The 23,626-nt window shown below is 41.8% G+C and overlaps 1 non-coding gene across 1 annotated transcript; it reads right to left on the bottom strand.

Moving 5' to 3' along the window:
* Positions 1–14,711: 14,711 nt before the first annotated feature.
* LOC132396223 (U8 small nucleolar RNA) lies at positions 14,712–14,829 on the bottom strand. The gene has a single exon (XR_009512913.1). It is a non-coding gene; the product is annotated as a U8 small nucleolar RNA (small nucleolar RNA).
* Positions 14,830–23,626: the final 8,797 nt, after the last annotated feature.

Here is a 23,626-nt window from a genome sequence, read left to right as displayed (position 1 = left end):
TTTTCAAAAACTTCGAATTGTAAAGCATAGTAATAGACTCACAGTGAGATAAACCACAAGAAAAGGTACTTTAGCCCACTGTCCATGTTGACCATCAATTGCACGTACGCCATGGTAGTATTGCAGTTAGTGCAACACTATTAAGGCTTGAGGCATCATGAAGTTCATATCCGGCATCCTCTGAAAGGAGTCTGTCTATCCTCCCTGTGGAATGAATAGGTTTCCTCCATGTTCTCCATTTTTCCTCCCTCAGTCTAAAGACATCCCAGTTAGTAGGTTAATTGGTCATTGTAAATTGCCACGCAACTAGGCTAGGTGGCTTGCTGGGTGGTGCAGCTCTTTGGAGCAGAAGGGCCTTTTCCATGCTGCATCTTTAAATAAACACAACCCTATTTTAATACAATTTAATTTTAATTCTCTAAGGTTAAAGACATAAGATTCTCAAATCCTTATCCACTTTTGCCCAGACCACCAACACGCTGGGGAAATTTTAATTTTGCCAATTACCCCACCAGTCTTTGGCATGTGGAAGGAAGCCAGAGGACACTGAGGAAACCCAGGCAACTACAAGGAGAACTTGAAGCAACTCACACAAAATGCTGGAGGAATTCAGCAGGCCAGACAGCATCTATGGAAAAGAGTAAACTGTCAACGTTTTGGGCCAGGAACCTTCATCAGGACCCTTATGTTTGCACAAGGAGAATTTGGAAGCTCCACATAGACAGGACCTAAGTTCTCAGCTCTACTGTGCAGCTCAATTCCTCTCTGGGATAATGTGACAAGTGGACTCATTCAAGGCTCTACTTTATTTGAGGAGTTCACTCTATTATAGTAAATGTTCACTAGAACACTACAAACATGGACATTCATTAGACCTCTTAAAAACAACAAGTGTCTTTGGGTTCCTTTAATATTGCCACCAGTTCAACTGCTCAGATTAGACAGAACAAACAACACAACATCCTTTGACAAAAGGGATGCTGGAAAGTTGATCAGCAAAAGAGAGGCCAGTCAACTTTCCATCTCTTAGCTTTACCCCACCCCCTCCTGTCTTCTTCTATCATTTCAGATTTCCCCCTCCCCCTCCCACTGTCAAATCTCTTATTATCTTTTCTTTTAATTAGTCCTGACGAAGGGTCTCAGCCCGAAACGTCGACTGTACTTCTTCCTATAGATGCTGCCTGGCCTGCTGCGTTCCACCAGCATTTTGTGTGTGTTACAGGGACACCATTGTGAGCATACCGCCTGGTATGGGAACTGCACCAGTTTTTATCACTGGGCACTGCAGAGTGTGGTATGGACAGCCCAGCACACCTACCGACACGAACTTCCCGCCACTGAGGACAGAAAGAAGGCCTGAAAGATCATCAGGGACGCCAGTCACCCCAACCATTAACAGTTTCAGTTTCTTCAATCTGGCAGATGGTACAACAGCATTAAAAACAGGACCAACAGACTACAGGACAATTTCTTTCTACAAGCAATTAGACTTCTATATTCACATGTCTGTACATTGCATCAGAGTCATAACACAAAGATTTTTACTCCCACATTGTGGGATGGATGAAAGATTTAAATAAATTCTAATTTATTCTAAACATTCCAAGGGTGTCCCCAGATTGGTTTGGTGGGCCTCCATGGACAATTATTATAACCCAGAGAACACTTAGCAAGAAACATTGGAATTAACAAGGTAAAACATTCTGCCATGGTCATCCTTTGCTGCCAATATTAAATGTGTTACAAAGGCATCTGATTCTTAATGACCTGTTTGCAACAGTTGTCCATCCTCAGATGTTTGTAGAACATGGTGGTGAATGTTATCAATGAAAATAGGCAACTGGCGGTTGCCTTGGATATTGGGGAAGGAATTCAATAAAATTTTGAAAATGTTGATTATTTACCTCTGTCCACCTGATAGTGTCCGACAGTGAGGGAGCTCAGAGTAGAATCCAAGGTTAAGCATTAGGCTTGTGAGCAATGAGATTAGAGACTCAGTGTTGGCCTAGGTGAAGAAGCTGACATTGATATGCTTAACCTTCCTTGTGTATGCAAATTGTCTACCACAGTGTGTTACAGCTCTTCATACAGCTATAAACTGTGATGCTGTACTAAACCTAGTAAATGTTCTCTCCTAAAGGTCAATGGAGATGCTTCATGCAAATTCCCATTACTCAATATATCACCAAAGCTATGTGAAAATGCCTCATAATAGAAGCTGATAGGATGCCTGAAATCACTTCCATTGGAATAAGTTTGCTCATGCTCATTGACTTCCCTGTGCCCTTTGGCTGAAGAAACACAAAGATCTGAATCCGAGGAAGGCAACTCTAGTGATGCGGGTTTCATTAGATTAAGGGCAATGAAACAAAAAAGCAAATAAGAAACAAGGTAATCTCCGGATTATTTAACATTTGGTTATGGTTCATTGCTCATAATTTGGAGGTATCTATTGAAACTTATTTCACTGACATTCTCTCTCACTTCCCTGCCTCGATTTTAGCATTTCAACAGCTGTCGGTCACAGGTCCAGCCCACTTAGAGAGCTGGAAGAAGACAAGCAAGGGTAACATCAGCTTGAATCTAATAAAGTCAATGTTAGAGTTATATTGATCATAGTTCGCATTCTCTCAGCTGGCTGATAAGTTGGTACATTGAAGATAAGACCATAAGACATAGCAGCATATCTGGCCATTTCACCCTTTGGGTCTGTTCTGCCATTCCATCTTGGCTGACATATTATCACTCTCAACCTCATTCTTCTGCCTTTTCCCCATAACCTCCGATGCCCTGACTAATCAACAATCTATGAACTTCCACTTCAAATTTGCCCACAGACTTGGTCTCTCCAGCATCTGTGTCAATGAATTCCACAGAAACACCATCCTCTGGCTAAAGAAATCCCTTCCCTCCCTTCCCTCCCTTCCCTCATCATCTGTTCTAAAGGGAAGTCTTGTATTCTGAAACTGTGCCCTCTGGTCCTAGACTCACCCACTATTGGAAACATCCTCTCCATGTCTGATGTTTGAGTGTGCCAGAGGAATAATGCAATTAAAATTTTACAGCAACTGAAACCTTCAAATTTACTCTCCAACTCTGCTTTGAACCGTAGAGCAAATTTAGCTTTAGGAAGGAAAGTATTAATCGCCCCATTACAAACATGAAGAAGTCTGCAGATGCTGGAAATCCAAAGTAACACATACAGAACACTGGAGGAACTCAGCAGGTCAGGAAAGGAGTAAACAGGTCAAGATTCTTCTTCTAGACTCCATTCTATCAGCTGCAGGGGACACTGCCAGCAGAAGGTTCAGAGCTACATACTCTATCAGTTGACTTGGGAGTTTCTTTCTTGGGCAGGGCTGTCTGCCTCTCCAGGCTATATAGCAGACTATGGATGCTACATGGTTCAATTTATATGTCACCTGGAATCCTCAAATTGAGTTAAAATGCTCATAAATACATAAAAACTAACATGTATTCTTAATGTAAATAGCATTATAAAAAGTGGTTTAAAGTATTTACAGAGCAGTGCAGTGACAGATAGAGGAAGGTGGGAGAGGCTAGCTAAAATGATTGATCAGATTAACTGCCTGGGTGAAGAAACTTTTAAGATCGTGAAAAGTTTTTGTCTTAATAGCCCTATAGAGCTTCTGTTGTAACACAAAACACAACAGGTATCACATAAAGTAAGGAATGTTCACCAACCCTGCCATACTTCCTGATCTGTGCTAGTTTCACTTCCCTGTATTTCTTGTCCATATGTCTTATAGAAGTCATAAATGTACCAGTACATGGAACTTCCTTTGGCAGCTCTTTCGAAATATATCCCACCCTCTGTGTGAAAAACATTTGCCCTTCAGGTCTCTTTAAAATCTTACCCCTTTCAGTTTAAACCTGTGCCCTCGAATACTGGACTCCCTTACTCTGGGGAAAAGACAACAACAATTCATCTTTGATCCTTCACGATTAAAGGGTTCCCATCAGCCTCCTACTAGACAGATAGTCCTTGTCTAACCAGGCCCTCCTGAGAACTCAAACTCTCCAGTCCCAGTAGCATCCTCATAACTTTTTGGTCCCCTTGCCAGTTTAATAATATCCTTCCTATCACAAGACAACCAGAACAATTCACAGTACTCCAAATGTGGCCTTACCATTGTCTAGTACAGCTATAACATGATGTCACAACTTCTGTACTCAATATTCTGACCAATGAAGGTAAGCATGCCAAACACCTTCTTCACAACTCTGTCTAGCTGAAGAAACATTCAAGGAACTATCTGCACACCTAGGTTTTTCTGTTATATAACACTCCCCAAGTCCAGTCCTGGTTTGTCTTACCAAAATGCAACACTCTGCATTGATCTGAATGAATTTTCATTCTTTGGCCATTTGGCACACTTTGATCAAGATCCAATCTTAGATAACCTTCTTCACTAGGAAAGAAATGCTCCCCAGGTTCAGATCTCATTCTGGAGACTTGGGTATAAAGCTGAAGGAACGATACACTGAAGTTTCCACCCTTCATTTGAAATATTCATTTGTGATTCTGGTATCTAAAGTAGATGGAAAAGATCTCACGGCATTGTTTCAAAGAACATCTATTCCTAATAAATATATTACTGACAGGACTACCACACTTTAAATGGACATGAAGACCAGAAAATGAATATGTTTTATGAAGGAGCATACATTCAATAGGATTACAGAGCCTTTAGCACACAAAATATTCAAAATGGACTTGAGTGGAATATTAATGGAGCATGGACTGAGTGAAGATGAAATTGAAAGCTGGGCCTGTCAGATAATGCTGCAGTAACAAATGATGCTTTTACTATTCGAGAACCCCCATTACCATTAAAAGGCGAGAACCAGTCACAATTAATAACATAATCTGCCAGACCATTATCAATGCTTTCTAAGTAGATTTCAGCCATTTCTTGCAAATGGCTTCAAATTTTTTTTGTTGCATTTCTGATTGAACTACACTAAATCTGTGGCCAAGAAAGAGACCAGATGTCCTCCATGTGCACCTAAAACACACAAGCACAACAACAGGTCCTTTGGCCTGTTTCAACCAAGATTCCAATCCTACTAATTTCCTTTGCCTGCATATGTTCCTATCCCTCCATTCCCTCATGTGTCTGTCTAAATACCTCTCATACATTGTTGACATATTGTTCCCAGAGTTGAAATGTCCAATGCCAGAGGCATTTAAGGTGAGAGGGGATAATTTCAAAAGAGATGTGAAGGGAAAGTTTTTCTTTTATACAGAGAATGGTGGGTGCCTGGAATGCGCTGTCTGGTGTGGCAGTAGAAGCAGGTACAATAGAGGATTTTAAGACTTGTTTAGATAGGCACATGAATGTGTAGAAAATGGAAGGGTCTGCACGTTGAGTGAGAAGAAGGGAGTAACTTAGGTGGCCATTTTATTAATAATTTCATTGGTTCAGCACACCTCCCAGGTGCCAGGGTCAGGTACATCTCAGATCACATCCGCAGCGTTTTGAAGGGTGGGGTGTGAAGAGAAGCCAGATGTCTTGGTACATATTTGTACCAGTGACATAGAAAGGAAAAGCAAAGAATTCCTGAAGAGCGAATTTAGAGAGCTAGGCAAAAAGCTGAGAAGTAGGACCTCCCAGGTAGTAATTTCTGGGTTGCTGCCTGTGCCACGTGCCAGTGAGGGTGGAAACAGGAAGATTTAGCAGTTAAATGCATGGCTGAAAAGCTGGTGCAGGGGGCAGGGCTTCAGGTTCTTGGATCATTGGGATCTCTTCTTGGGGAGGTATGAGCTGTTCAAAAAGGATGAGTTGCACCTGAACTCGAGGGAGACCAGTATTAATGTGGGCAAAATTGTTAGAGCTGTTGGGGAGGGTTTAAACTAATTTGGCAGGGGGATGGGAACCATAGTGAAGCAACTCAGGATAGAACGGATGGTTAAACAGCAAAGATGGCATGCAGTCAGACCGTCAGGAAGGGCAGACAGATGACAAGACAAAATTGAAGCCAGCACGGTGAGTATCAGTGCATTAGGTATGCAGAATCAAAAAGGATAACAAATACAGTAGTCAAAGTGTTGTATCTCAATGCATGGAGTACAAGAAATATGGTGGATGATCTTGTTGCACTTTTACAGATTGTCAGGTATGATGTTGTGGCCACGTCTGCTGAAGGAACTCAGCAGACCAGGCAGCATTTCTATAGATGCTGTGACCGTACTTTTTCCATAGATGCTTCCTGACCTGCTGAGTTCCTCCAGCATTTTGTGTGTGGTGCGTGGATTTCCAGCATCTGCAGATTTTCACATGTTTGTGAACTGAATGGTGGCTGAAGGATGGTTGTAGTTGGGAGCTGAATGTCCAAGGTTATACATTGTGTCAGAGGGATAGGAAGGTAGGCAGAAAGGGTGTTGTGGCTCTGCTGGTGAAGAATGGCATCAAACCAGTAGAAAGATGATCAAAAGATGTTAAATCCTTGTGGGTTGAGTTAAGAAACTGCAAGGGTAAAAGGACCCTGATAGCACTTATATACAAGCCTCCAAAGAGTAGCTGGGATGTGGACTACAGATTACAATGGGAAAGAGAAAAGACATGTCAAAAGGGCAGTGTTATGATAGTTATGGAAATGTTATGATAGATTGGGAAAATCAGGTTGGAGATAGATCTCAGGAGTGAAGTGGCTTTTTGGAGTAGTTCGTCATTGAGCCTACTAAGGGTCAGCTATACTGGACTGGGTGTTCTGTCAAGAACTAGCATCCTTAGAAGGCAGTGATCACAACGTGACTGAGTTCAACTTGAAATCTGATAGTGAGAAAGTAAAGTCCGGCATAGCAGTATTTCAGTGGAGTAAAGGAAATTACAGTGGTATGAGAGAGGAACTGGCCAAGGTAAATTGGAAAGAGATGTTGGCAGGGATGACAGCAGAGCAGCAGTGGCTTCAGTTGCTGAGAAAAATGAGGACAGTGCAGATAGATGAATTCCAAAAGGAAAGAAATACTCAAATGGCAAAATAGTACAACCATGGCCAACAAAGTAAGTCAAAGCTAATGTAAAAGCAAAAGTTAAGGCATAAAACAAAGGGAAAAGTAGCACAAAGATAGAGGATTGGAGAGTTTTTAAAACCCTACAGAAAGCAAATAAAAAATCATTAGGAGGGAAAAGATTAAATATAAAAGCAAGATAACAAACAATATCAAGGTGGATGTAAAAAGCTTTTTCTAGTATATTAAAATTAAAAGAGAAATGAGAGTGGATATAAGACCACTAGAAAATGAGGCTGGAAAAATAATAATAGGGGCCAAGGAGATGGCAGATGGACTAAATGAGTATTTTGCATCAGATTTCACTGTGAAAGAAACTAGCAGAGGGCCAGATGTTGAAACATAATGAGTGCAGTTGCTATTACAAGGGAGAAGGTGCTCAAAACAAGGGAAGACCTGAAGGTACATAAAGCACATAGGTACATACAGCAGCTAGGCTTCTGGAAGAGGTAGTAGTAGAGATTGTGGAGGCATTAGTAATGATCTTCCAAGAACGATTGGACTCTGGTATGGTTCTGGTGGACTGGAAAATTACAAATGACCAAGCCAAATTTGTATCCAATACACAAACTCACTGTGGATCCCATGAGACTACCATGATGGGCCTTGCCAAATGTTTTACTGAAGTCCACATGCACAATACCTTGTCAGGCATCTCCCTTGCTGCCCTCAGTATCCTGGGATCTCCTTCTCTCCTGCTTTCCAGTCCTGATGAAGGGTCTCAGCCTGAAACACCAAATGTTCATTCCTCTCCATAGATGCTGCCTGAACTGCTGAGTTCCTCCAGTGTTTTGTGTTTATTCCTCCGGATTTCCAGCATCTGCAGAATCTCTTGTGACCTGGGACATATTCCTTAAGATCTCAGACCATAAGACATGGGAGCAGAATTAGGCAATTTGACCCATCAAGTCTGCTCTGCTATTCCATCATGGATGATCAATTTCCCTCTCTGCCCCATTCTCCTGCCTTCCATCAGGCCCTAGGGTCTTATCTGCCTTAATATTTTACAAGAGACCCAGCACCTACTCTTTCTTATTATCATCTTGCCATAGAATATTAACATAACCTTCACCGATCTTACTATACTCCATAGTGAATACTAATGTTTAGTACTCATTCAGGACTTAGCCTGCTTTCTCTGGCTTCAAGCATAAATTCCTTCTTTGTCCTTCAGCCGACCTACCCCTTCTAGCTACCTCTTGCTCCTAATAGACATATAAAATACCACTGGTTCTCCTTAACCATATTTGCTAAGGATATTTCATCTTTCCCCATTCTTATTTACACCTTCCAGCTATTCCTTCTATTCTCTTTTATATCTATTTTTGTAAGCCAATCACTTACTGTAATTGTACATAATAATAATAAATTTTCTCTCATTATCCTATTAGATATATTAGTGCCTATTTAGTGCCTTTGGTTTTTTGATTCAACCACATGTGACTAATTGATCATTTAAATATTTCTCATTCTCAAAGAAAACTAAACAACTTGTTTCATATTTTCCTGATGTAATCAGACATTTATGGTAGCATCTTTGAAAATACTTTTTTTTAGCTTTCCCAACTGCTTCTCTGCCCTGTTATTGTGCAGAGATCACAGCTGTGCACAGCACTCTAGCTGTGTACTGGCCGGTTTCCATAACATTTTCATATAACTTGGCTGCTTTAAACTCTGATTCTATCAGAATTACAACCCAGTGACTTGTTGACATTTTTAATTGCTTTGCAGATCAGCAAAGCTGTTATAAATGATTTGGCGACCTCTACCCCTGACACCTTTGCTCTCCTACACCACATGAATTCTTATTTCCTAGCTCTATGTTTCTATTTTTCCTCTCACCTCAGAGCCCTCAATCCTCAAGTTCATTGGCTTCCTACCTCAATGATTTATATTTTTGTTTTCTGAAGCCTTTATGCATACTAATCACACTCCTGTTGGGGTAAGTGCAAATTCTGAATTATTTGTTGACAAGTTCAAATCAGTAGGTACAGAAGCCTGAAGTCTCACAGCACTAGGTTCAGATTCAGCTACATTCCTACAACCATCTGGAACCGACCTGCACAACCCCATTCTTACCTCAGCAACAGAATACCATGGACCATCTCATGCACTACAATGATCGTGTTTTTAATTGTATTTTTGCACATTGTATTTAAATGTATTTTTACATTATACAAGACAGTTCCCTTCACTGACTTGTATTATTTGTGTGTATTATTGTTTGATTTATATCTTGTGTGCTGTCTGAATCTATGTGCCAGGGTCAATACTGAAGGTCAAAGCCCACAGGTGATCTGCAGCCAGTACAAAAGATCAAAGCAAAGAGGTCAACCAGAAGTCCAGAAGTCCACAAGTCAAAGCCCAGTGGCCAGTGCCCTGAGTGGACTAGTCCACTGGGAAAAGCGAAGGCACAATATCTGCAAGTTTGCTAGAGGCTGGAGACCGGGAGAAGGCCGGGACTACGGTTGGAGGACTGTTTATGTGTGTGTATGGGTGGGTGGGTAAGTCAGAGGGGGGGAATAGGGGTTGTTTGACTGTAGCTGATTCAGTTTCATTGCTGCTGTTGTTGCTTGTGTTGTTCTGTGAACATGGTGCGCATGCTATGTTGGTGCCGGAACGTGTGGTGATACCTGTGGGCTGGCCCCCATCACGTTGCTAGGTTGTGTTGGCTGTTAACACAAAGGACACATTTCACTGTATGGTTCACTGTACGTGTGATAAATGAACCTGAAATATGAATTTGATGCTGCTGCGGGCAGGATTTTCATATGTACCTGTACCTCACCAAACCAGCGTATATGATGATAAACTCAACTTGACCCAACAGTTAACAGCCCTGGTGGACGACCTTGGCTGGCGGCATGCGGGGTGTGGAGAGAATAAGATGGGTTGAGTGTAATTGGGAACTGGATGATCAGAGAGGTCTCAGCCAGCCAGAGGGCTTGTTCCTGTGCTATGGATCTACCCTTTATTCTAACTCTGCTGGATTCCAGGTTTTACCCGGTCTTCTAGGTAATTGTCTCCTTTTCATGAATCTACAGAGTAATGACCTACCAAGGAACCTTTTTGTTAAATGAAATATATTGGTTGCTTGGTATCAATAAATGTTTTTTATAGGAGTATCCCAAGGCACTTAAATTAAGCATGGTTAACTGCCCACAGGATCAGTTAAGAAATCATTAACCATGGCACCTCTTCTAATTGGGTTCATGCAGCACCAAGGTCAGTAAGGAGGATTTTTGGGAATTATTATAGAAACCAAAGAATTGAGCTTTGGCCAAGCATAAACTGAAATACCTTCAGCATAGTGCAATCAGAAACTATCACTAAAGGAATTTTGTTGAAACCTATTATTTCTGTAAATGCAATCAAGTCGTCTGCCAAACATGGGATTAAAAGATGCAGAATCAGCATATAAGCAACTAATTGTCAATGTTTTGGATTGAAACCCTGTATCAGGAGTGATGCAGATCTTCAACCTGAAATGCTGGCAATTCTTTTCCCCCTGCTTTCCATCCTGCTGAATTTCTCCAGTGTTTTGGAGATCTTGGAACCTGAAGCATAGACAGTCTTCTGTGTCTCTTATAAACAATTAATCTGGTATCTTAGAAATAACATTATGATTTCTAGGAGTTTCTTATTTCACATGCCTCCGGGAGAAAGCTAATATTGTTCTATTCTAATAATGTAGATACAACTAAACTTGTAATTCTGTTTATTTATTTGGTAAACCTTGTGGGTTTAAAAAAATTTTTTTAAACTGCAGATAATGGAAATCTGAAATAAAAACAGAAACTGCTGGAAATGTTAGACTATAACACCATAAGACATAGGAGCATAATTAGGCCATTTAACCCATCAAGTGTGCTCTGTCATTCAATCATGACTGATCCATTTTTCCCTTCCTCAGCCCCAATCCCAGCCTTCTCCCATAACCTTTGAGGTTGTGTGTAATCAAGAACCTATCAAGCTCTGCCTCAAATATACCCAATGACCTGGCCTCCACAGCTGCCTGGTGTAACAAATTCCACAGATTCACCAACTTCTGGCAAAAGAAATTTCTCCTCAGTACTGTTTTAAATGGATGTCCCTATAACCTGAGGCTGTGCCCTCTTGTCCTAGACTCCCCCACCATGAGAAACATCCTTTCCACATTTACTCTGTCTAGGCCTTTCAACATACAAAAGATTTCAATGACATCCCCCTCATCCTTCTAAATTCCAGTGAGTACAGACCCAGAACTATCAAATGTTCCTCCTATGATAACCTTTTCATTCCTGGATTCATCTTTGTGAACCTCATCTGGACTCTCTCTAAGGCCAACATATCTTTTCTTAGATGAGGAGCCCAAAACTGTTCATAATACTCAAGGTGAGGCCTCACGGTGCCTCATAAAGCCTCAAGATTACATCCCTAACCTTTAGGGTGTTCTGTACAAAGATTTCCAAGTCCCTTTGTATCTCTGATATTTGGTTTTCTCTCCATTTAGAAAATAGTGTGCACATTTATTTCTACTACCAAAGTGCATGACAATGCATTTTCCAACTTTGTAATTCATTTGCCACTTTCTTGCCCATTCTCCTAATCTAAGTCCTTCTGCAGTCTACCTGCTTCTTGAACATTACCTGTCTCTCCAACAATCTTTGTATCACCTGAAAACTTGGCAACAAAGCCATCTATTCCATCATCTAAATCATTGGTATACAGCATAAAAAGAAGAGGTCCCAACACCGACCCCTATGGAACCTCACTAGTCACTGTCATTTTCTGGTTTGCAGCCAACCAGAAAATGATCCTTTTATTCCCACTCACTGCCTCCTACCAATCAGCCAATGCTCTAACCATGCCAGTAACTTTCCTGTAATACCATGTACTCTTAATTTTGTAGCAGCCTCATGTAGGGCACTTTGTCAAAGGCCTTCTGAAAGTTCAAATATACAACATCAACTATGTCCTCTTTATCTATCCTACTTGTAATCTCCTCAAAGAATTCCAACCAGTGTGTCAGGCAAAATTGCTAACTTTGTCCTATCTTGTACTGTGTCACCAAGCACTCCATAACCTCATCCTTAAAAATTGACTCTAACATCCTTCCAACCACTGAGGTCAGGCTAACTGGTGCATAATTTCCTTTCTGCTGCCTTCCTCCTTTCTTAAAGGCCGAAGTGTCAATTGCAAGTTTCTAGTCCTCTGGCACCATGCCGGAACCCAATGATTTTTGAAAAGATTATTATTAATGCCTCCACAATCTCCACCACTACCTCTTTCAGCATTCTAGGAAACATTCAGCAGGTCCAGGCAGTAGAAAGAGAAACAGTATCAAGCAGGATTTCCAGTGACAACCATTTTAATTCCAATCCCCATTCCAATCCAGGCATGTCGGTCCATACTCCTCCGCCCCCCCCCCCCCCCCGCCATCACGATGAGGCCACTCACAGGTTGGAAGAGCAACATTTTATTTTCCATATAGATAGTTTCCAACCTGTTGGCATGAAAATCAATTTTTCTAACTTACTGTAGTATTTCCCCCTCACCATTTCCTTCAGTTCCTCATTCTTCTCTCCCTCTTTCCATTTCTGTTCTCCTAACCTGCCTATCACCTCACTCTGGTGCTCCTCACCTCCTTCCCTTTCTCCTGTGGTCCACTCTCCTCTCCTACTAGATTCCTTCTACTTCGGGCCTTTACATTTTCCACTTATCAGCTTCCAGCTTCTCAGTTCATCTCCTCTCCCCCAGCCACCTGGCTTCAGCTCTCACCTTCTCATTCTGGCTTCTTCCCCCTTCCTTTCCAGTCCTGATGAAGAGCCTCAGCACAAGATGTGATTGTTCATTCCTTTCCATGGATGCTGCCTGACCTGCCGAGTTCCTCCAGCATTTTGCATGTGTGACTAAGGTCAACTCCATTTCCCTCTCTTCACATGCTACTGGCACTCTCTACTTTCATCCAAGAGACTGGAGACATCTCACAATGCTGCTGGCAATTAACTGGCTTTCTAATGTATTGTTATATCAGGGTTCTGTTAATGGACTAGTACTCTAGAGAGAAGGATGAAAACTCCAGAGAATGGGAGTTGCGATCTCACGGCAGCCGTTTGAGAAGGCAAATTCAGTTTTAATTTTAAAAATTGGGATTAGCAAAAAATGATTCTGAAACTATTAGATTGCTACAATCTCCTATGGAGAGTCCTTTGAGGTTCGCTTTTCTGCACCACTTCTTCAGGTTCTCAGCTGTCTGACAAGGTCAGTATGGGGCCCACAGATAAGACTGCAGCCAGGACAGGAGGTACTTGACACAGGGGAATGGAGTAGGTGGGAGCACAGGTGTTGGTTGTTTGGAAGATGGTGCACTGGGATACCATGTGCCCCTGTGAAAGGACTTCAGATTCTCAATACCCTCCCAAATGCTCCTCCACTCTTTTGAACAGTCAAGCCATGTGCATCGTGTATTCTTGATGACTGTAACATTATATTCCGCATTTGGTTATCAATGTCCTTTTGTACTGCCTTGATATGATTATGTATAGCATGATCTGTCTGGATGGCATGCAAACAATAGCTTTTCACTGTATCTCAGTACCATATGACCAGAAGACATAGAAACAGCTCATGGAGTCTGCTCTGCCATTCGATCATTGATAATTTATTTTCTCTCCCACCCACTTTCTCCAGCTTTCTTCCCATAACCTTTGATGTCGTTACTAATCAAGAACCTATCAACTGCCTCCTTTAGTATACTCAAGGGCTTAGCCTCCACAGCCACCCATATCAAGGAATTGCACAAATTCACCACCTTCTGGTTAAAGAGGTTCTTCCTCACATCTGTGTAAATGGATGCCCTTGTATTCTGAAGCTGTGCCCTCTGGTCCTCTACTCCCCCACTACTGAAAACATCCTCCATAGGTTCACTTTATCTAGGTCTTTCAATAATAACCTGTCTGGCGGAACCAACTTATTGTGATTAGAACCTCACTGTCAGACATTTTCCGATTTTGGGGATCATAGATTTAATAAGGTCCTGGGAGACAACTTTTTCTTGGAGAGTCATTATTATATGGAATGAGCTGCCAAAGGAAATGGTTCCAGCAGGTACACGAATAACTTTTAAAGGGCATTTGAACTGGTATCTGGATAGGAACGATTTAGAGGGATAAGGTTCAAAAGCTGGAAAATGGGACTAGCTTAGATGGGAATCATAGTCAACATGAACCAGTTAGGCCAAAGAACTGGATCCATGCTAAATGACTCAAAGTGGTCCCACTCACCAGCATCTTGCTGTAGACCTTCATTGTCATGTTGTCATATTTTTCTTTAAAGGGAAGTTAATTGGGTCCCATCGATTTGTGGATGTTGACTACAAAGACCACAATTTCCAAATGGATAATGGATAACTTGAAGCCAGGCCTCCAAATGTATCAACTGGATTTGATTAGGGAGCTAAGGTAAAGAACCCTTCGGAGGCAGTGTACATAATATGAGAGGCTTCACATTGCAATTTAAGAGAGAGAAGCAAAAGTCAGGTGTATCAAAATTACTGTGGAGTAAAGGAAATTATAGAGACATGAGAGAAGAGCTGACCAAAGCTGATTGGAAGGGGTTTCTAGCAGAAATGTCCCCAGAGCAGCAATGGCTCGAGTTTCTTTTTTTTAAATTTTTTAAAAAATTTTTGCTAGCAGTCAGAATGGTCCTGAGGGGTTGTCAGACCCTTGGGTGGGAGCTAGTTAATCACCGGCTCATTTACTCCATTCATCATTTCTGCTGCAAAACTGCAACAGGATGTACCTCACTGACTCGAGTTTCTGGGGATAATTTGGAAGACACAGGGTAGATACATCCCAAAGGTCAAGACATGTTCTAAAGGAAGCATGATGCAACTGTGGTTGATAAAGGCAGTCAAAGAGAGCAAAAAGCAAAAGAGGGGGCATATAATAGAGCAAAAAATAAGGCTGGAAAGCTTTTTAAAACCAACAGAAGACAATTTTTAAAAAGCCATAAAGAGAGAAAAGATGAAATATGAAGGTGAGCTAGCCAATAATACCAAAGATGATAAGATGATACTAAAAGTTTTATCAGATATATAAAGAGTAAAAATGAGGTGAGAGTAGATTTCAGACCACTGAAAAATGATACTGGAGGGGTTGTAATGCAGGTCAAGGAAATGGCAGAAACTCAATAAATATTTTGTATCCATCTTCACTGTGGAAGACAGCAACAGTATGCAAAAGGTTTGAGAATGAACTTAATGACGATTACAAGCGAGAAGGTGCTTGGGAAGATGAAAGGTCCGAAGGTAGACAAATCAACTGGAACAGAAGAGCTACACCCTAGGGTTCTGAAGGAGGTAGCTGAAGAGATTGTGGCGGCATTAGTCATGATCTTTCAAGAATCACTAGATTCTGGCATTGTTCCAGTGGACTGGTGAATTGGAAATCTCACTCCACCCTTCAAAAAAAGAAGAGTAGCAGAAGAAAGGAAACTATAGGCTACTTAGCCTGACCTCAGTGGTTGAGAAAATGTTGGAACCAATTGGCAAGGATGAGATCTTGGGGTATTTGAAGGCACATGATAAAATAGGCCAAAGTCAGCATGTTTTTCTAGAGGGAAAATCTTGCCTGACCAGTCTGTTGGGTTTCTTTGAGGAAATAACAAGCAGGATAGACAAAGGAGTATCGGTGGATGTTGTGTATTTGGATCTTCAGAAGGCCTTTGACATGTTGCTACACATGAGGCTGCTTAATAAGATAAGAACTTACAGGAAAGATAGCAGCATTGGCTGATTGGCAGGAGGCAAAGAGTGAGAATATCGGGAGCCTTTCTGGTTGGCTGCCAGTGACTAATGGTGTTCTCTAGTGTGTTGGTGTTGGGACCACTTCTTTTTATGTTATATGTCAATGATTTGTATGACAAAATAAATGGGTTTGTAGCCAGGTTTCAGGATGATACAAATATACATGGAGGGACAGGTGGTATTGAGGAAGCAGGGAGGTTATAAAAAATTTTAGACAGATTAGGATAATGAGCAAAGAAGTAGCAGATGGAATACAGTGTCAGGAAGTGTATAGTATGCACTTTGACTGAAGGAACAAAAGTGTAGCCTATTTTCTAAATGGGCAGAAAATTCAAAATTCTGAGGTGCAAGGGAACTTGAGTCCTCATGCAGAATTCCCTAAAGGTTAACTTGCAGGTTGAGTCAGTAGTGAGGAAGCCAAATGCAATCTTAGCATTTATTTCAGTCAGGGCATGAAAGGATACGGGGAGTAGGCAGAAGAATGGGGTTGAGAGGGAAAATGGCAGAGCAGACTCAATGGGACAGATAGCATAATTCTGCTCCTATATCTTATGGTCTTATGAAAAATCAAGAGCCATGTACAGACTACAGGTCAATGGCAGAAGGTGGAGTGGCCTTGGTCCTGTACGAGGAGATGACAACAGTTTCCGATTTGTCTTATAAATTCATTGCACTCCAGCTGGGGGTTGGTTGGAGGTGAGGTGCAGCATTGCAGTGAGAAAAGTTGAGATGGCTGTGAGACTTCTGAATGCCCTGGTACTTCCCAGTACACATATATGACAGCAGCTGTAACATTATACTGCTGTATATTTAACTATATGCTGCAGTGCACTTCATGTCCATTTTTAAGACCATAAGATATAGGAGCAGAAGTAGGCAATTCAGCCCATCGAGTCTGCACAACCATTCAATCATGGGCTGATCCCATTCTTCCAGTCGTCCCCACTCCCCTGCTTTCTCCCCATACCCTTGGATGCCCTAGCTAATCAAGAACCTATCTATCTCTGCCTTAAATGCACCCAATGACTTGCCCTCCACAGCCGCTCGTGGCAGCAAATTCCACAGATTTAGCACCCTCTGACTAAAGTAATTTGTCTGCATCCTTGTTCTAAATGGACATCCTTCAATCATGCCCTCTTGTCCTATACTCCCCTACCATGGGAAATAACTTTGCCATATCTAAGCTGTTCTGGCCGTTTAACATTCGGTATGTTTCTGTGAGATCCCCCTTCATTCTCCTGAACTCCAAGAAATTCAGCCCAAGAGCTGCCAAATGTTCCTCATAACCCTTTCATTCCTGGAATCATTCTTGTGAATCTTCTCTGAACCCTCTCCAATGTCAGTATATCCTTTCTAAAATAAGGAGCACAAAACTGTACACAATACTCCAAGTGTGGTCTCACGAGTACCTTATAGAGCCTCAACATCACATCCCTGCTCTTATATTCTATACTTCAAGAAATGAATGCCAACATTGCATTCGCCTTCTTCACCACCTGGAGGTTAACATTTAGGGTATCCTGCACAAGGACTCCCAAGTCCCTTTGCATCTCTGCATTTTGGATTTTCTCTCCATCTAAATAATTGTCTTCCCATTTATTTCATCCAGCAAAGTGCAAGACCATGCACTTTCCAACATTGTATTCCACTTGCCACTTCTTTGTCCATTTTCCTAAACTATCTAAGTCTTTCTGCAGGCTCTCTGTTTCCTCAACACTACCTGCTCTTCCACCTGTCTTTGAATCATCAGAAAATTTAGCCACAAATCCATTAAAGCAGTTCCAACACCGACCCCTGTGAAACTCCACTGGGGACCAACAGCCAGCGAGAATAGAACCCTTTATTCCCACTCTCTGTTTTCTGCCAATCAGCCAATGCTCCACCCATTCTAGTAACTTCCCTGTAATTCCACGGGCTCTTATCTTGCTAAGCAGCCTCATGTGCGGCATCTTGTCAAAGGCCTTCTGAAAATCCAAGTACACCACATCTACAGCATCTCCATTGTTTACCCTGCTTGTTATTTCCTCAAAGAATTGCAGGAGGTTAGTCAGCCAGGATTTTCCTTTCAGGAAACCATGCTGGCTTTGGCTTATCTTCTCATGTGCTTCCAGGTATTCCGTAATCTCATCCCTAACAATCGATTCCAACAACTTCGCAACCACAGATGTCAGGCTAACAGGTCTATAGTTTCCTTTCTGCTGCCTCCCACCCTTCTTAAATAGCAGAGTTACATTCACAATTTTCCAGTCATCCAGTACGATGCCAGAATTAATTGATTCTTGAAAGACCATCGTTAATGCTTCCGCAATCTCTCCAGCTACTTCCTTCAGAACCCATGGGTGCAGTCCATCAGGTCCAGGAGATTTGTCTGCCCTCAGACCATTAAGGTTCCGGAGCATCTTCTCAATCATAATTTTCACTGCACATACTTCACTTCCCTGACACCCTTGAATGTCCAGTATACTGCAGATGTCTTCCACTGTGAAGACCGATGCAAAATATGCATTGTTCCTCTGTCATATGTTCTTCTGCCATTTCTGCGCCCCTTATTACAACACCTTCTGTGCCATTTTCTATTGCTCCTATATCTACCTTCGACTCTCTTTTACCCTTTATATACTTAAAAAAGCTTTTAATATCTTCTTTGATATTAGTTGCCAGCTTCCTTTCATAATTCATCTTTTCCTTCCTAGTGACCTTCTTAGTTTCCCTCTGCAAGTTCTTAAAAGCTTCCCAATCCTCCATCTTCCCACTAGCTTTGGCTTCCTTGTATGCCCTCTCTTTTGCTCTTACTTTGGCTCTGACTTCACTCGTCACCCATGGTAGTGTCCTTCTTCCATTCAAAAATGTCTTCTTATTTGGAATATATCTGTCTTGTACTTCCCTTATGGCTGGAGTTTCTGTCTTGCAGAAACTCCAGCCATTGCTGCTCTGCTGTTCTTCCTGCTAATGTCCCTTTCCAGTCAACTTTGGCCAGTTCTCCTCTCATGCCATTGTAATTTCCTCTATTCCACTGAAATACTGACACATTTCTCCTTCTCAAGTTTCAAAGTGAACTCAGTCATATTGTGGTCACTGTTTCCTAAGGGTCCTTAACATTAAGCTCTCTTATCACCTCCGGATCATTGCACAACACCCAATCCAGCATAGCCGATTCCCTACTGGGCTCAACCACAAGCTGTTCTAAAAAGCCATCCCTCAGACATTCTACAAATTCTCTCTCTCCAATACGGACCTGTTTTTCCCAATCCACTTTCATGTTAAAATCCTCAACCATTATCATAACATTGCCCTTCTGACATGCCTTTCCTATCTCCTGCTTCAGTTTGTAATCCACATCCCGGATGCTGTTTGGAGGCCTGTATACAACTGCCATTACGGTCCTTTTATCCTTGCCATTTCTTAACTCAACCTATAGAGACTACACTCTCTGATCCTATGTCATCCCTTTCTAATGATTTAATATTGTTTCTTATACACAGGGCCACACCATCCCCTCTGCCTACTAGCCTATCTTTCTGATACACCGTATATCCTTCGACATTAAGCTCGCAATGACAGCCATCCTTTAGCCAAGTTTCTGAGATGGCCACAACATCATACTTGCCAATCTGTAGCTGAATTTCAAGATCATCTATTTTATTTCTTACGTTGCATGCATTCAAATACAACACTTTCAACCTGTAGTTTTTGCTCTCTGGTTTAACTGCATCACACCTCTATTGGCCTGTAACTCATGCCATTGGCTGTGATTATGCCTCATCTCCTACCTGTCCTTCCTATCATCTCTGTTGCACACTACTTTTGATTTATTTCTGTTTTCCCCTTCCTCAGGCCTATCATTCCAATTCCCATCCACCTGCCAAATTAATTTAAACCCTCCCTAACAGCTCTATTAAACCTACCTGCTAGGATATTGGACCCCTTTGGGTTCAGGTGTAACCCATCCTTTTTGTACAGGTTGTACCTGCCCCAGGAGAGGCCCCAGTGGTCCAGGAATCTGAAGCCCTACCCTCTGCACCAGTCCCTCAGCCACACATTAATATACTTGACCACGCTTATTCTTGAACTCGTTAGCACGTAGCACAGGCAGCAATCCTGAGGTTACTGCCCTGGAGGTCCTGCTTCTCAGCTTCCTACCCAACTCCCTGAATTCTCACCTCCTCGCTTTTTCTACCTATGTCATTGGTAAAAACGTGTACCAAGACTTCTGGCCGTTCACCCTCTCCCTTCAGAATACTCTGCACCCAACCTGAAACATCCTGTACCCTGGCACCTGGGAGGCAAGACACCATGCAGGTATCTCCATCAGGCTGACAGAACCTCCTGTCTGTTCCACTCGCTATGGAATCCCCTATGACAATTCAATTCCTCATCTTCCTCTTTCCCTTCTGCACCACAGAACCAGGCTCAGTGCCAGAGACCTGATTGCTGTGGTCGTCCTCTGTCAGGTCACCCCCTCCACCTCAACAGCATCCAAAACGAGGTAATAGGGGGATAGCCACAGGGGTGCTCTCTAATATCTGAACTCTTCCCTTCCCTGACATTCACACCTACAGAATTGTTTTTATTATCTGTAAATATTATTTTTAGTCCTTTTTGTGATATACATATGTGATATATTTGATCCCAGAGGAACATTGTTTCATTTAGCTGTATACATGTGTACAGTTGGATGACAATAAACTTAATCTTGACGTATTATGGTGGTGACACCAGTTTGCAAGTGACACACTTTGGCCAGGAAAGGAGGGGTAAAATATTCAATACAGCAATTCAGAATGTTATACCTCCATTTGGGGAAGTGAATAATCTCTGGTGACTACTCTGAAGTATCAACCTGGAGTTTGCACTTACATGGCTAGACCTGGACAGACCATAAGACTGTAATATTTCGGAGCTGAATTAGGCCATTTAGCCCATCAGGTTTGCTGTGTCATTTTATATTGTCTGATCCATTTCCCTCTCAGCACCAATCTCCTGTCTTCTCCTTGTGTCCCTTTGGGCACTGACTAATCAAGAATTCATCAGCCTCTGCCTTATATATACCAATGACTTAGCATTCACAGCCACCAGTGGCAACGATTTCCAGAGATTCACCACCCTCTGGCTAAGAAATATCTCCTCATCTCCTTTCTAAATGGTTATTCCTTTATTCTGAAGCTGTGCCCTCTGTCTTCGACTCACCCACCATAGGAAACAAATTCTCACCTCTGCTCTACTGAGACCTTTCAACATTCAGTAGGTTTCAATGAGATACCCCCATTCTTCTGAAATGCAGGCCCCGAGCTATCAAATGCTCTTCATACGATAAACTTTTCAATCCTGGAATCATTTTTTGAGAACCTCCTTTGAACCCTCTCCAATGTCAGCACATCCTTTGTCAGATAAGTGGCCCAAAACTGCTCACAATACTCCAAGTGAGGCCTCGCTGGTACCTTACGTTATATATCCTTGCTTGCGTGTTCTACATTTGAACCTTCAATCAGACAACAGACCTGCACCTAGCAAAACCACATGTTACACTGAAAATGTTTTTCTGTTCCTACCTTTAAAATGGGGCGTGCTTTCATTTGGTGCCTCTGTTGCTTTACTGTTACACTGTTGAAGATGAAAATTACCATCAGCACTACCTGTCAGAGCTATTAAACCATATTTAGCATTTTTAAGCAGCTGGTGTGCTTTTAATAATCAACATTTTGAGAAAAATTTCCAAAAATATAATCTTCTATTGCTAACTTGCAAGTTTATTTTCACAAAATATGGTGTAATTAAATGTATAAACTATCCATTGCTATGGACACCATCCAGGATATACCCTCTTCTCATTACTACCAGGAGCCTGAAGACCAACACTCATTGGTATAGAAACAACTTTATCCTCTCCGCCATCTGATTTCTGGGCAGCTTGTTAACCCATTATTACATCTGTATTTCTCTTATTTTGCATATTTTATTTATTTTTTTAATTTCCCAATGGTGTTCCGCAGGGCTCAGTGTTGGGACTGCTTCTCTTTATGCTGTACACCAATGATTTAGATGATGAGATAGATGGCTTTATTGCCAAGTTCGCAGATGATACGAAGATGGAGGGGCAGGTAGTGTTGAGGTAACAGGAAGACTGTAGGAGGACTTGGACAGATTAGGATAATGGGCAGGAAAGTGACAAATGAAATACAATGTTGGAAAATGTACAGTCATGCACTTTGGTAGTAGAAATCAATGTGCACACTGATTTCTAAATGGAGAGATAATCCAAAAAATCAGAGATGCAAAATGACTTGGGAGTCTTTGTAAGTTAACCTTTAGGGTGTTCTGTACAGGTTAAGACGGTGGTGCAGAAGGCAAATGCAAAGTTAGCATCAGGAGTGTGTTGCTGAGGGTTTATAAGGCACTGTGAGGCCTTGTATGGTGAACAGTTTTGGGCTCCTCATCTAAGAAAAGATATGCTGGCATTAGAGAGAGTCCAGAGGAGGTTCACAAGGATGATTCCAGGAATGAAAGGGATATCTTATGAGAAACATTTGATAGCTTTGGGTCTATACTCGCTGGAATTTAGAAGGATGAGGGGGATCACATTGAAACTTTTCAAATGTTGAAAGGCCTAGACAGAGTAGATGTGGAAAGAATGTCTCCATGGTGGGGAGCCTTGGACAAGAGTGCTCAGGATAGAGGGCCGTTCATTTAAAACAGAGATGCAGAGAAATTTCTTGAGTCAAAGGGTGGTGAATTTGTGGGATTTATTACCACAGGCAGCTGTGGAGGCCACGTCGTTGGGTGTATTTAAGGCAGGGCTTGATAGATTCTTGATTGGAGATAATATCAAAGGTTATGGGAAGGCGGCCAGGCAGTGGGGCTGAGGAGGGAAAAAAAGAGACTGAATGGTGGAGCAGACTCAATGAGCCAAATGGCCTAATTCTACTCCTATGTTCTACAGTCTAACTTATAGTTATTTTTATGTGTTTGCACTGTACTGTACTGCTACTGCAAAACAAAAAAAATAATCTCATACACACAAGAAAGTCTGCAGATACTAGAAATCCAAAGCAACACCTATAAAATACTAGGGCAACTCAGCAAGTCAGACAGCATCCATGGAAGTAAATAAACTATCAATGTTTTGGGCCAAGGCTGTTGTTCAGGACAGGAAAGGAAGTGGGAAGACAGCAGCCTAAAATCCCACCTTACTGCACCTTGGGAGTACCTTCCCCTCAAGGACACAGGTGGTTCAGGAAGCTGGCGCACTGCCATCTTAAGGGCAGTGAGATACAGGTAATAAACAAGGGACTTGGGTCAGTGATACCGACACCCAATGTACAAAATAAAACAAAAGCTTAGGCTTGCACTCAAGTCTCTTGAGTTGGTCTTAAGCTATCAGCCTCCAAGGCAAAAAAGCTACTTGCCGAGTCACATTTCAAATGCATCAAAGATTCCAATCATTTAATTTCAGTGTTATACTTTATACAAGAACATTACACCAAGATCATTTATTCTGCATGGGGAATTAGCAACAAGCAGTAGTTTTGTTTCTTCTGTCCCTAGTATTCTGCACACTTTTGAAGCAAATTCATTTGATCCATAAAGAGAAACTTTCTGGGTGTCAAAACCAAATAGAAGTATATTTTGATTCAAGCTAAATCGGTGATACAGCCCTGCCAAAGGACTGGCTCGATGAAAGGAAAACAAAAACTGCTGAAAACCGAGTTAAAGTTTCAGGTTGAAGACTGATGATGCAGAAAAACTGAATACAATGACCCAAAATGTAAGAAATTTAAAAAAAATTAAAATCCAGCATATTTGTC

The sequence above is a fragment of the Hypanus sabinus genome, chromosome 6 (assembly GCF_030144855.1).
Source record: "Hypanus sabinus isolate sHypSab1 chromosome 6, sHypSab1.hap1, whole genome shotgun sequence".
Classification (NCBI taxonomy): Eukaryota; Metazoa; Chordata; class Chondrichthyes; order Myliobatiformes; family Dasyatidae; genus Hypanus; species Hypanus sabinus.
The sequence above is the reverse complement of the archived record's forward strand: the minus strand, read 5'-3'. Positions and strand labels throughout refer to the sequence as shown.